The sequence below is a fragment of the Gambusia affinis genome, linkage group LG08 (assembly GCF_019740435.1).
Source record: "Gambusia affinis linkage group LG08, SWU_Gaff_1.0, whole genome shotgun sequence".
NCBI classification, from domain to species: domain Eukaryota; kingdom Metazoa; phylum Chordata; class Actinopteri; order Cyprinodontiformes; family Poeciliidae; genus Gambusia; species Gambusia affinis.
Genome location: NC_057875.1, coordinates 4104004 through 4117017, shown reverse-complemented (window position 1 = coordinate 4117017; position 13014 = coordinate 4104004). Strand labels below are relative to the sequence as shown.

Below are 13014 nucleotides of genomic sequence, written 5' to 3'. Positions count from 1 at the left end.
CAAGCTGTTAAACTTCTGTCACCTTGTAAACCAAGGTCATCGGAATGGTTTTATGTCTGGGGCTCTCTGTGTTCTGCAGATTGGTCACTAGGGGTCAGTGTTGTCAAGCTATTTATTTTTTTCAATTTATAAAAGTCGAAGATCTGAATTACTTCTTTGTCAAATTTGATTTCTGCACAATATCCCGTTAATACAGGGATTTGTTAACTTTGCATTTTTCAGTTTACAGACAAAAACTGCTTTGATTTGCTTGATACAATAATATTTAAACAAATATTATCTTCAAGGTTCTATTTATATGTCTCTTAGGAGTATATAGGGCCACATAAAAAGCAGTGGAGGACTGGATTTGGCCCCTGGACCTTGAGTTTGACACCTGAGCTTTAACAGATTCATGAGCAATAACAGTTATTTTTCTGCTGTCATTACTTTATTCCTTTTTGGATCCTATTCATTTTTCAGGGACGCAAAAAACCGAAACTCCTGCTAATTTGGTCCACAGCTCCCAACTTTATCACAAAGTGCACTGAGTTGGTTAGTAACTAGTTACATTTACTCAATTATATTTACTTCAGTAACGTTTCTGAAAAAACAAACAAACAAACAAAAAAAAAAACTTTTAGGAGTATTTTCTATGCTGTACTTTTTACTTTTACTTCAGTAATTTTTTTATGAAGTATTTCTACTCTTACTTGAGCAAAAGTTCTGGATTTTCCTACCCACTGAATGAAAAAGAAACATGTTTTACCAAAAATTCACCAGACACAGACACACCTGCAGTTTTTGTTAAAGTTTCTTATTGACAGAAAGTGATTTGAAAAACTTTTTTTTTGCTCAATTTTGCTATTTGTTGTTACTTATATAATTTTTTGTAATTTTCATCCTTAAAATATGAAAATTTCCATTTAACTTTTTATTTTGGTCCGTCTGATTATGTAATTTTTAAATATTAAATAGTTTATAATTTGATCAGCTACTCAGTATTTGAGTAGACTTTTTACCAAATACGTTTTTACTCTTACTTGAGTAATGTTTTGGATGGCTACTAGTTAAAAGTAGAAAATATGTTTTTCTGCACCCTGCCCACCTCTGAAGGTGGAGAGTTGATCTTCCTTTTTGTTTTATTTTGAGAAATTTTTGGCTGAGTACAAAGATAATCATGTGAAAATGATAGCAGAGACTGTTAAAATAACCAAATCATAGCATCCATCCATCCATCCATTTTCTGTTCACCCTTGTCCCTCATGGGGTCAGGAGGGTTGCTGGTTCCTCCCAGCTGTCACCAGTCTGTCACAGGGCAACACAGAGACATACAGGACACACAACCATGCACACACACACTCACACCTAGCGAGAATTTAGAGAAACCAATTAACCTGACAGTCATGTATTTGGACTGTGGGAGGAAGCCGGAGAACCCGGAAAGAACCCACCATGCAAAGGGAGAACATGCAAACTCCATGCAGAAAGACCCCGGGCCGGGAATCGAACCCAGGACTTTCTTGCTCCAAGGCAACAGTGCTCGAATTGTAGCAGAGTTGCATAATTTATTACACATTTACCAGTAGCGCAACATCACTGCAACATTGTTACTGCATCATGAACACCAACCAAAGCACAAGGCTGCCTTTGCATCCAGGAGAAAAATCAATCATTCTGTTTGCTTTGGTATAATAGAAAGATCATTACTTCTTGCTCAATCTCAGCAGCAGTTGGGGAAATCTAAGGGAAAGACTCTGCTGATTTGACTTCACAGTACACAGTCCATCTCTTGGAATTCATGCAAATGTGAAAGAGATTCAGGTAGACTGCGTTCCAAGTGGACCTTCGTCATCATCATGAGTCTGGAAACCTCCGTGTCATTATGAAAATAAAATCAACAACGTGCTTCCTGCTGGAAGGTTTTTTTAGACTGGTGTATTTGCCCAGTAATTCTTCAGTAAAGTGCCCTGCAGAGTGTTTGAGCTTTTCTCCATTTTTGTTTCCTGACAACTATAAACTGTAGTGCATTTTACTGGAATTAGACCAATTCAAAGTAGGGGCAATTGTGAAATGGAAGATAAAAAAAGCATGGTTTTCAAACAGAAATGCTTAAAGTGTGGTGTGCATTTGTATTCAATTTCCACGGGTCAATTCCTTATGTAATCACCAAGCTGCAGGTGTTCCTGGGTGTGTCTCTTTCAGCTTCGTGAAACTTGAGACTTACAGTTGAAGCCAGAAGTTTAAATACTCCAAATAAAAAGTCAATGCTTCTATTATAAATGTGCACAAATCTCTGTGTATATTATCCTACTGTCAAAAAACCCCCCAACAATTTACAATTTTGGTGTTTCCATTAAATAAGAAATTAAATTAAAATCACACGTGAGTAAGCTTGTTCACGTGATAAATCATTACAAATCAAGGCAGAGACACTTACATGAGATATATTCATAATTCAGCCAGCATCATCTATCAGCCCGTCAGAGTCTTAGCTCCACCTACTTGGGAGCAGAGTATGCAGCATTTTGCAAAATTGTAGATTCAAGATGTTTGAATGACACACAACATTTTATGAGCTGTGAGATGCTGTGAGAGCAAAAAACAAACTCTCATTCTCCTACTACTTCCTGTCCTTTTTTTCGTCGTTTCCGGCAGTAGTCTGCTGTTGATCACATGACTCATGTGATGCAGATAAAAGTGTTTCCACTGCAGTTTTGCAAAATATATCTATTTTGATACAGCTGAAAAACCACCTCATCCTACTGAAAAAACGTGTTGTTTTTATTTTTCAACTGACCTGTTTTATATAGCAATTTTTTTTTTTTTATGGTTAATGGATACAGAGCCACATTCACCTTTTTTCCCCCACTATTTGAAGTTAAAGTAAACCAAACTTTTCTTGCTTTAGGGTTAGAACTTCCATGAGAGAAAAGCCCAGTTGATGATGTCAAGGCATCGGAAGTTTCTGATAGGTTAATTGACACATTTGAGTTAATTGGACCTATGGATGTATTTTAATGCAGCACCTGGTACTCTCTGCTTTCTTGTTTGACGCCATTGGAAAATCAAATTGAAATCAGCCAAAATATCAAGAAAAGATTTGAGGAGCTACACAAATCTAGTTCAACCTTGGGAACAATTTCCAGAACTTGAACACCTCTGAGCTCAAATTTAATAATAATAATAATAAAAAAAGAATACATCTGGTTTAAAATGCATTGTTTATTTCTGAGGGAAATGAGATGATAGAAAAGACAACGGTAATAATAATAATACGTATGCAGGATTCTAAATAATAACTAAAAAATCCATCTTTAAAACACTGAACAGTTTATGTTGTTTTCCTTTTTAGATGAACCTGATCTCTCTTACTGTGTGTCTCTTATTTACACCCTGACTGCCCGCTGGTACAATGCAGTTATGTAACCAATCCTCCTCTGTAATCCTGCCAACCCCCACTAAAATCTACTCACTTTCTCTAAGGGGTGGTGAGGTGGGGGCTTCTTTATGTCCAGATTGCTATAGTAGAAGCAGCATGACTTGTTAATCTTAATCTCAGCCGACTTTGGTGCTGAATACATCGTAGAGCTTAAATCACATGATTGTAGTATTACGGTCAGGAAATAGAATAAAAGAAACAGAGAAAATATCACAACTAAACAGCTTATGATGAAATATGAAATATGCACCTAAATGATCACAAATGAGTTGGATAAGAAGCTGGATGCAAAGTAAATGATGCATGAAGAGGAACAAACACCACATGATAGGCTGACAGTGCAAACATAAATATAAGTACAAAATAATTTCAGAAATGAATATAATTAAAAAATTAACCTGTGATGTTAATTTTATTTCACAGAAACTATAAGAGAGGAACTACATTTTAATTATAATTGAGTTTCTAACACTAATTTAAATACAAGAACATACATGTTATGATCAGTTACTCAGCCTTTTTACCAACTAATTTTTTTTTATTCTTTCTTGAGTTAATTTTTGGATTGCTACATTTTGCTTTTACTTTAGTAAAAATATGTTGAAGTAGGGCTGCTTTACCCGAGTACAAGTTTGGGTGCTCTACCCACCTCTGGTCATCAGAAAATAGGGCTAGTCAGTCAGATTTGAGTTCACTTTATTTATTAATTATTTTTTCTAGTTGTTATGTGCATTTTTTTCCCCCATTTTAAATATCACCCATTTACCATGCTGGGCTAGCCCCCCATGTCCCCATCCCCTATCAACGCCCCTGATGTCAGCGAGATTCGTGCTGCGCTCGCTCCCGACAAAAAACTTGAGCACGCGCGCGCCCCGGCTGCTACTAAGCGCCTGGAGTCTGTCTGGGTCGGAGCTCCGATGTGTTCACCGAGTAGACGGAGGAAAGACGACAAACAGGGACCCTGGCTCCGTCTCCTCGCCGTTCACCCGCTCAGTGATCCGTTGTGAGCTGAAGCAGCCGCCTTTCAAAGGTGAGCAGGGGATTTTAGCGAGATCAGCACCGGGTTTTTCAGAGCAGCCTCCTTCGGTGAAAACAACAGCAGACGTTAGCTTCAGCCATTAGCTCCGTGCTAACAGGAGGAGTGGTTATCCCTTTAAAACGGCACTGTTGACGGTCTGCACTCGGATGACAAGCATTTACAAAAGATCCGCTGGTGTTAACATTGACTGGAAGGTTGATGAAATTGCACCCGGTTATTTAATTTTTTGTCTGGTACGGATTGAGCTAAGAGCTAACGGCTAATCTGATCCGGGTTTACGGCACGACGGAGGCCTCTGCTGTCTGTAACGGCAAGAGCACCGACAAACCGGGCCGCTCAGGTCTGCAGAAACTGGTCGGGGTGTGGGCTTAAAGCTTTTCTCTAGTACTTAACTGGTTTTACTGTGGAGAAGACGTTGCGTTACGTTCACCCAATCCACAGTGATCGTTGTGGGTGCACTGAGATCCACGGTGACTGCGTGGCTCTGCAGCTTCTTCTGCATCACTAGGATCAGGTTCACGTATCAAGCACCTGTAGATGGAGATGCTTTTGGCTATGAGCAGAAAATCAGATAAGTTGGCGTGGTGTTTGGGTTTAAAGGGACTATGATGAGCAAGAACAACCGGTCTGAAGAAACCGTACCACGATATCGCTATGGGAACAGTTTCTTCCCAGTGGCATCTGAGCATCCTCAACATTTTTTATCTAATATTTTAAGAGCTAGTTTAGTTCGTCTTTGCATACTTTTTTAGTTTTCCAACACAACTGTTTGAATCAAGCATTTTCTCCCGCTTCATTCTTGTGCAGGTATTTGTTGGTTGTTTTTATATGTGCATGCTTGTCGGTGTACAGTACAATAAGAAAATATCATCGGTGTAGGTGTGATACAGACTTAAAGTTTTATCACGATATTTTGTGGTACTATTGTGATTAAGAGAAAAGGGATAAGAACTATTTACTTATTTTTTTAGGTAACTGTTGGAGTATGACTGCATGGCATAGCAATCAGAGCTGGAGAAACACAATAATGCTCTTGAAAAACATTCCCATATATAATACGTTTCTTTAGGACACCAGTCACTAACAACAGTGTGATTTGTGTCACACTGCCAACTGTATTTCATAAATATTGTCAGATGTATTATTATTTATTATTGATATTTATAGAAAACATGTCAATAAATGGTAAAAAATAGCTTTCCTAACAATATGGATAGTTTTGGGTTTTAAAAAAAATCACTATTTGGAATTTACAGTGACAACAATAAATCAAAATCATTATAAGAAATTTTATAGTAAATGATAAACTATAATGCCCACCGCTATGTCAGTGCAACAGTTCCAAAACTATGGCAATAATTGCATGTAATCGTATATTTCTTTATGTCTGATGTAGATGTTTTGGAAACATAACTTTGACTACAACATCAAAATTTATTATGTACTGGAATTTATTTATTATGCACTGCTACAAGCCAAATTATATGCCTATTTTGTATGTATTAGTTCATGTAAATATTTCAGTGCTTATAATGCACAATGTGTTTTCATTAACATTGATATTGGTTCCATAATTAAAACTGGACCGATATAAACAACCAATGTTTATTTCTATCTTGTTCCTGTTTATATAGTTCTGGAGGGAGAGAGAGGTTGGCTATGCGTGTGGTATTTATCTGACTGTGATAATATAAGAAGTTCTTTATTCATTCCAGGATTTGGAAATTTGACAGCATGTATATGTTTGTACAGTTTTGGCTTAGTATCTTCTGTAATCTTATTGTTCTTGCAAGAAATGACCCTTTTAGCCGATAAGCTCCAGTTAACAGTTATTTGATTGCTAAATTATTTGACAATTATTTAAATAATTGATTAATCAGATTAATTGTTTCAGCCCCCAATGTAGAGCTGTTACTTTAGAGTAGAGATGCTCCAATCTAATATTAATATTAATATTAATATCTGTACCAGTCTCTGTATTGAAAAAAAGCTCTTGATCAGATGTTGGTGACAATGTGTCCGCTCCATAAAGGCAGATCTATTCAGTCTAATTCTATGCTTTGTGTTCTGAGTGACGTCATACCTTATTAGATATTTTACATTATATTTAATGTTTCAAATGGCTCTTTCTGAGCCATTTGAAATTTTTGTTGCAGTTTATTTTTTACATGTTTGACTGCAGTAGTCAACTTATTGTTTTTGTCAATTTTTTTATTATTCATTTTACATTGGCTGTTATATTTTTAATTGGACTGACTGAACAAATTAAAGTTGTTTTTACATGTTTGAAAAAGATTGTGAGGTATTGTATGTATTTATTGTGTGTATTTAGGTGTCGAGAGTTATCAAATAAATGTAGAATTCAGCATGTTTGTCTGTAAAAAAACGTTTTAAGTCAATTTAGTGATGCTTTTCTTTATCGGATCGGTAACGGCTGATACCAAACCTCAGATAATCAGTATTGGAAGTGAAAAGCTGGATCTGTACATCCCTAAGTTTTAGGTCTTTTCTTCTTTGTTTTTACAGTATTAATATGATCTTAACACTTTGATCTGTTAAGCTCACGTTAAAGTGTGCTATATATTACTAACTGACAACTTTAAGATGATATATTTTTAATACCTATACATATTTCACTGTGTGTAGATGCATCAAGATAAAAGCCTTTTTTTAGGTTTTATCCCCCCAAAAAACCCAACAAAAACACTTTCTGGGTAATTCCAAGCAGAAACCATACCATAATTTTCCCAGCAGACTTAAACATCCCCAGTATAACTAAAATATCGGCAGCATGCTTGTAGTTGCAATTAACCTGCATTCATCTGTAGCTCTTTATCTGCTCTGCTGCTCCAACTGATTCATCAACCATTAAAAAGCAACAATACAACAAACCTGCTCAGATACTTTCTAAACATTCATGTTCAGTCATTTGACAAATTGATCACAAATTGTTTTGGACCAATAATATCTGAAAAATCATTTCATAGACAATGATTAAGATCAGTTTTCCACAATCTGACTTTAACCTACAAATTTAAACTAAAAGCCAAACAAATTTGAGGAATAAGTTATTGGATTTGCACCAAAATGCATTGTTGCAGGCTGCTAACATCACGAATCAATAGACTATTGATCCTCTTTAAAACCTAATGAGCTTTTGAAAGCCAAATCTGTTCTGTGCAGAGTTTTATTAGGCCAACACAACAAGCAGAAAAGTAGTTTTCATCTCTTCCAGTTTTCATTCCCATTGGATTCAGTTAATGTGGAATACTGGAAATGCTCTTAATCATTATACCATGACAGTGAAATTAAAGCTTAATCCTGTTTGGTAATATTACAATGTTTTTGTGTGTGAAGTGATCTGCCTTCCACTCTTTTCTCTTATAGTTTCTGTGAAGTTTTCCTACATAAAAACCCAAAAGATGGAGAAAGTGAGATGTGCTCCATGGTTTCCTGAGTCCAGGTGCAGTCCGGTTTCTGGACAAATCAAGGCCCAGCTGGTGGTTCTTTGTTCTGGTCTGAGGTTTCATCATTAGGCATATTTTGGGCTACTGGCAGTCCTGGTCGTAAGGCAGTAGGAAACATTTGACGCTGGAATTTGAGTAATCCTCTCGGGGATCAGTTCTGTCCAGAGTTGGTTGGTGTGCAGAACTGCAGCCAAGACGTTTGACATGCTGTGTAACTACAGACATGAAGCCTGGCCTGTGTGGCAGGGTTGACGCAGAGAAACTACATTTATAGCCAACTTTTGATCATTTTTACTAGGCCTGTCGCAATAAATCAGTTTAATCACATGATTAGGTTTTATTAATGTCTTCCAGTTCCAGTGTTAAACCACTGAAATTTTACATTTTGTGATCTTTGAGAACGTGTTCTTACGTTATTATTCCATTATCATTACTTGAAAATGGTCTCAAAACACAATATTATTGTTTATTGCAATAATATCTGGAACAATGTATTGTCAAAACTTGGTAATTTTTGCAAATTTTTTACAGTGCCTGTTGCAATAAACAAATTAATCGCCTGATAAACTAAATGAAGCTCAATAATTTCCATTTCCATGATTTATTGTTTGTCTGTTTTCTCTCGTTCTACCAAAAATTGGATAACAAAAGTCTTTACTTTGGTCTAAAATAGCATCTTAATTTCTAAAATTGTCACAATTTATTGTTATCGTGACAGGCTTGCTTGTGAAATGTAACAAAGTGCTCAACTCACGCTCCAAGAAAAGTTGAAGTGTGCGCTGCTGTTGTGACACGCCATCTATGAGGGGACAGATTGTGCTGTTTCTCATTTTGATCTTTGTATCTAGGACTCAAAGCCACAATGACTACCTGGTGAGAATCACTTCATTTGTAGTTTTTTTTTCTTCTCTTCTAAATGGACTTTGTGGAAGCCGCTACATTATCGCCTCCTGCATGGCTGAACGTCAAAGTGTGTATTCTGGGGTTAAACTGAGCTAAAACACCACAAATATGGTCACGGCTCACAGAAAGGTGAATTCAGACCTTGAACCTGGTTGTAATTCTGTTTTTGTTTTGTTTTTACTGTGAATTGCCTTCCTTGACTCTCTCATTCTCATCAGTAAATGTAACGCCAGCTTCTATCTCTAAGAGTTTGGACAACAGATGCCAAACCTGGAAGAACTTGAGTTTCTTTTTTTCTTTTCGTGTTTAAAAAAAAAAAAAAAACAAAGTTCAAACTCTTTCTGTTTACATTGGTAAAGCACCAACTCTGGAACCATAAACCTGGATTAATGAACAGTCAGGAGTTGGTTTGACTATTGATCACCATATTTTCAGATAATAAGCAGATAATAGTTAGCTCTACAAAGTACTTTCGGTGATCTCTTTTAAAGCCCAGATAAAAACAAATAATTTAAGATCAATATTTCACTCAATTCTTTAATTTTTATGTATTGAATGATTTGATGATTTAATTTATTGTCATTTTACTCAGTACGGTGAGAACAAAGCTTCTTCAAAATAATTGCAGTACAATATAAATAGAATATAAACATAAATATGGTGATATTTCCAACATATACTCAAAAATGGCTTCTCCCCGAATGAAACGATGCACTAATTTTGTTTTATGGTGTTTTTATGTATATGCAAGCTGTTTTTGAGTACGTATGTTTGTTCAAAGTTCTGTATTGTTGGATCTTTAGTTATCTCTTTTTTTGAAACAGTTTTAGATTATATTTTTATAACTTTTTAATTTCTGGTTTTAGTATTATACCCACATCCTGGCTCTCTGATGGCAGAAAACCCTAAACAGACCCTAGTGGAGACCTAAAACTGTTTCCATTGAAGTGGTCTCCCAGCAAGTAGTGGTCAGACTTATTTATTTATTTTTTCATTATATATTTCAGCCGTTCTGATTTATTGATGCTGTTTTAAACAACAAGCAGCGGTAGTTTGGGCCAATCAGCTGATCTCTGATCAGATTGGCTCTGGTAAATGACAGTTTACCACAACATCCAGATTGAAATTAAAAGTCAATATTTCAGAACCGAAACATAAAGGTCATTCTTGAATTCAGGGAAATATATGAGCAGTTTGAGCAGCTTTTTGTGGCTTGTTGACCTACTTCAACACCTTGATGGTCAATATCAAAATAAACTGCGGCGAGACGACCAGCAGTGGGCTCATGTTGTTCTGATGGTAATCGCATTCTTCATAATGAGCTTGTTATTTTGGTCTTAAGGTAGACAGATTAATCTGAAGCTAAGTGTGTAGATTTAAACATGGTGATCATAAGATCTGGATTTGTTTTGTCCTCAATAAGTCCAAAGTTGTTCATCCTCTGGTGCGACTCAACGTCAGAGCTCAGAAAGAACCAGTTTATTGGGCAACTGCCAGAGAGAACCAGTGATAATTTAGCGCTAGCACAATTAGAAATATCAAACTGCTGCTTTTTAATGTTTTGTAAATAATATATAATAGTCTAATAGAATACAGGAACCATGGTCTGTTTAAGCACCAATCTACTTTTTTCACTTTTGATACCGATACAGATATCGGAGGTCTAGTATCATCCAATTCAGTACAGAAAAACATTGCTGAATTGATTTAAATTTTCTTTTTTTAAATACAGACATAAATGTACTGAATTGGTAATTTGCATCAGCACACTTAAATACACCAATAGCTTCACAAGTTTTGTCAAACGTATAAAAACAACTTTAATTTGTTCAGTCAGTGCAATTAGAAAAATAAAAGCTAATGTAAAATAAATTAATACAGAAACTAAAACAATAAGTTGACTACTATGGTCAAACATGTAAAAATAAATTGCAAGAAACCTTTGTTCAAGTGGCTCAGGAAGTGCAGTTAGGAATTTCAAGCATAATGTGAAATAAATAAAGCTTGATGTCTCTCAGAGCACAAAGCGTAGAATTACACTGAATAGTTGTTGTTTTTTTTTTTTTCTTCCAATATTGGATCCGATACGGTTATTGATATTAGATTGTTGCATCTCTAGTTCTTTCCAGGTTCAGATGTGATAATTAGCTGATTTCCTGGAACATTTGAGTGGATTTAGAGCGCTGAACTCTTGAGTTTGGTCGAATATTTCCAGCTGATGCTCAGATACAGGATAAGCTGTGAGACTGAATCTGTGATTCTGGAGAAAAACAGAGACTTCAGTCTGACTCCATCACACCAGGGATGTGAATTTTCATGTTATTAGTTTAAATAAACAAAAGGACTTCCTTCTCATTTTCAGTCTTGATTTACAGTTAATTATTTAGTTCTCCCATTTGTTTCCTGCATCATATGAACCGGTGAGCAGAAACCTGAATGGATTTTGACTCATTGTTGCATTCCTGAGAGTTTTACCTTTCTGCTATATGCAAGCTCTGGTTGGTATTTGTCCTTTCATGTTTGTTCAAAGTTCTGTATTGTCTGAGGTCAATTCTTTGGTGTGATTGGGAATGTTGATTGGTTTGAGTTTGGATCTTTGAACTGCGAAATGTGTGTTAACTGATTTCTCTTGCATCGTCCCAGAACATCACTGATAAAAGTGATTTGTTTCATTTTGCTGATTGTATGTGAATAAATTGTTGCACTGGTGTGTTCATGTAATCAGAATTAAAAGGATGTGTAAAGTTTGTTGAATTTTTATTCAAATATTGAGTAATTTAAAAAAAAAAATTTCCATCCTTTATTTTGGATATTTATTTTATAAAACTTTATTATCCAACAAGGTGAAAATTTTCCTTTGGCTCACTAACCATAAAAAACCCAAACTTTCAAACACTATATCATCAAGTTGTGCATAGAATAACACACTTTGCATGGCCTGGGTAGATGTTGACATTTAGTTTGGTTAAAAATAGAGGTGTGCCAATCGATGGGCCACCGATCATAATTGGCTGATTTCCACGGAAAAAGTGTATGATCGGTGTTCACCGTTCACCGTCTCTTGTTAGCAATCACCAAAACCGATCACCTCTATCTCATTTCACAGCCTGCGTGTGCATCAGATCTCTTCTTTCACACTGCGCAAGCACGCGTCAACAAATCCCAAGCAATGTGGTGAGGAACTCCAACGCTCAGTTATGTTAAGTGTAGTATTTGTTGGGTTGAGATTTGTTGTCAGCGGCAGCCATTGATGTAAGGAGAATAGAAACTTCTTTGATCACAAATTAAAACTGTCAGATTGTGTGTTGGCTTCCCCTACAATGTGTTCCAAATTATTATACAAGTGATATTTTCTCAGATTTTCTTAAATGGTCAATGCAAATGATGGTCAGTATAAATTTCAACTCATGAACTATTACAGTATAAATCAAATTTCACTGAACAAACTCCCCATGAGAACAGTATTTTTTTCAAAAATAAAAACTCAAAATGCACTGTTCCAAATTATTATGCACAGCAGATTTTCTAAACATGTTATGGATTATAAAGAACTGGAAACAGTCCTTCTTTGAATGTGAAGTATTAAGTGGTCACATGTACTAAAATCAAAAACTATTTCAATCAAAAACATCTCAACAGACCGAGTTACGTGTTAACATAGGAACCTTTCTTTGATTTCACAGCACAATTCTTGATCCATTGAACTTGTGAGTTTGTGGAAAGTTTCTGCTTGAATTTCTCTGCAGGATGTCAGAATATCTTCCCAGAGCTGTTTTGATATGAACTGCATTTCACCCTCAGATCTTCTACATGAGGGAACTCCAAAGGTTCTCAATAGGGTTGAGGTCAGAGGTCAGAGGAGGATGGTGACCACACCATGAGTTTCTGCCCTTTCATGCCCATAGCAGCCAATGACACAGTGGTATTCCTTGCAGCATGAAGACGATTTTGCTACTGAAGGTTCGGCTCTTCTTTTTGAACCATGAAAGAAAGTGATCAGTCAGAAAGTCCATATTCTTTGCTGAGGTTATTTTCACCATTGATTCTCTCCCCATGATGTCGGCCCAAAGCATGACTCCTCCACCTCCTTGCTGACGTCGTAGCCATGTTGGGACGTGGTGGCCATTCACCACCAATCCACCACTGCTGGGTCCATCTGGACCATCCAGGGTTGCACAGCAGTC

The 13014-nt window shown here is 36.3% G+C and overlaps 1 protein-coding gene across 1 annotated transcript in view; it reads left to right on the top strand.

Moving 5' to 3' along the window:
• The first annotated feature begins 4254 nt into the window (after positions 1 to 4254).
• siah1 (siah E3 ubiquitin protein ligase 1) overlaps positions 4255 to 13014 on the top strand; it is a 30562-nt gene continuing 21802 nt past the window's right edge. Inside the window, exon 1 of the mRNA XM_044125849.1 lies at positions 4255 to 4451. The gene's annotated coding sequence lies outside the window, so the exon portion shown is untranslated. The remainder of the gene's footprint in view (positions 4452 to 13014) is intronic.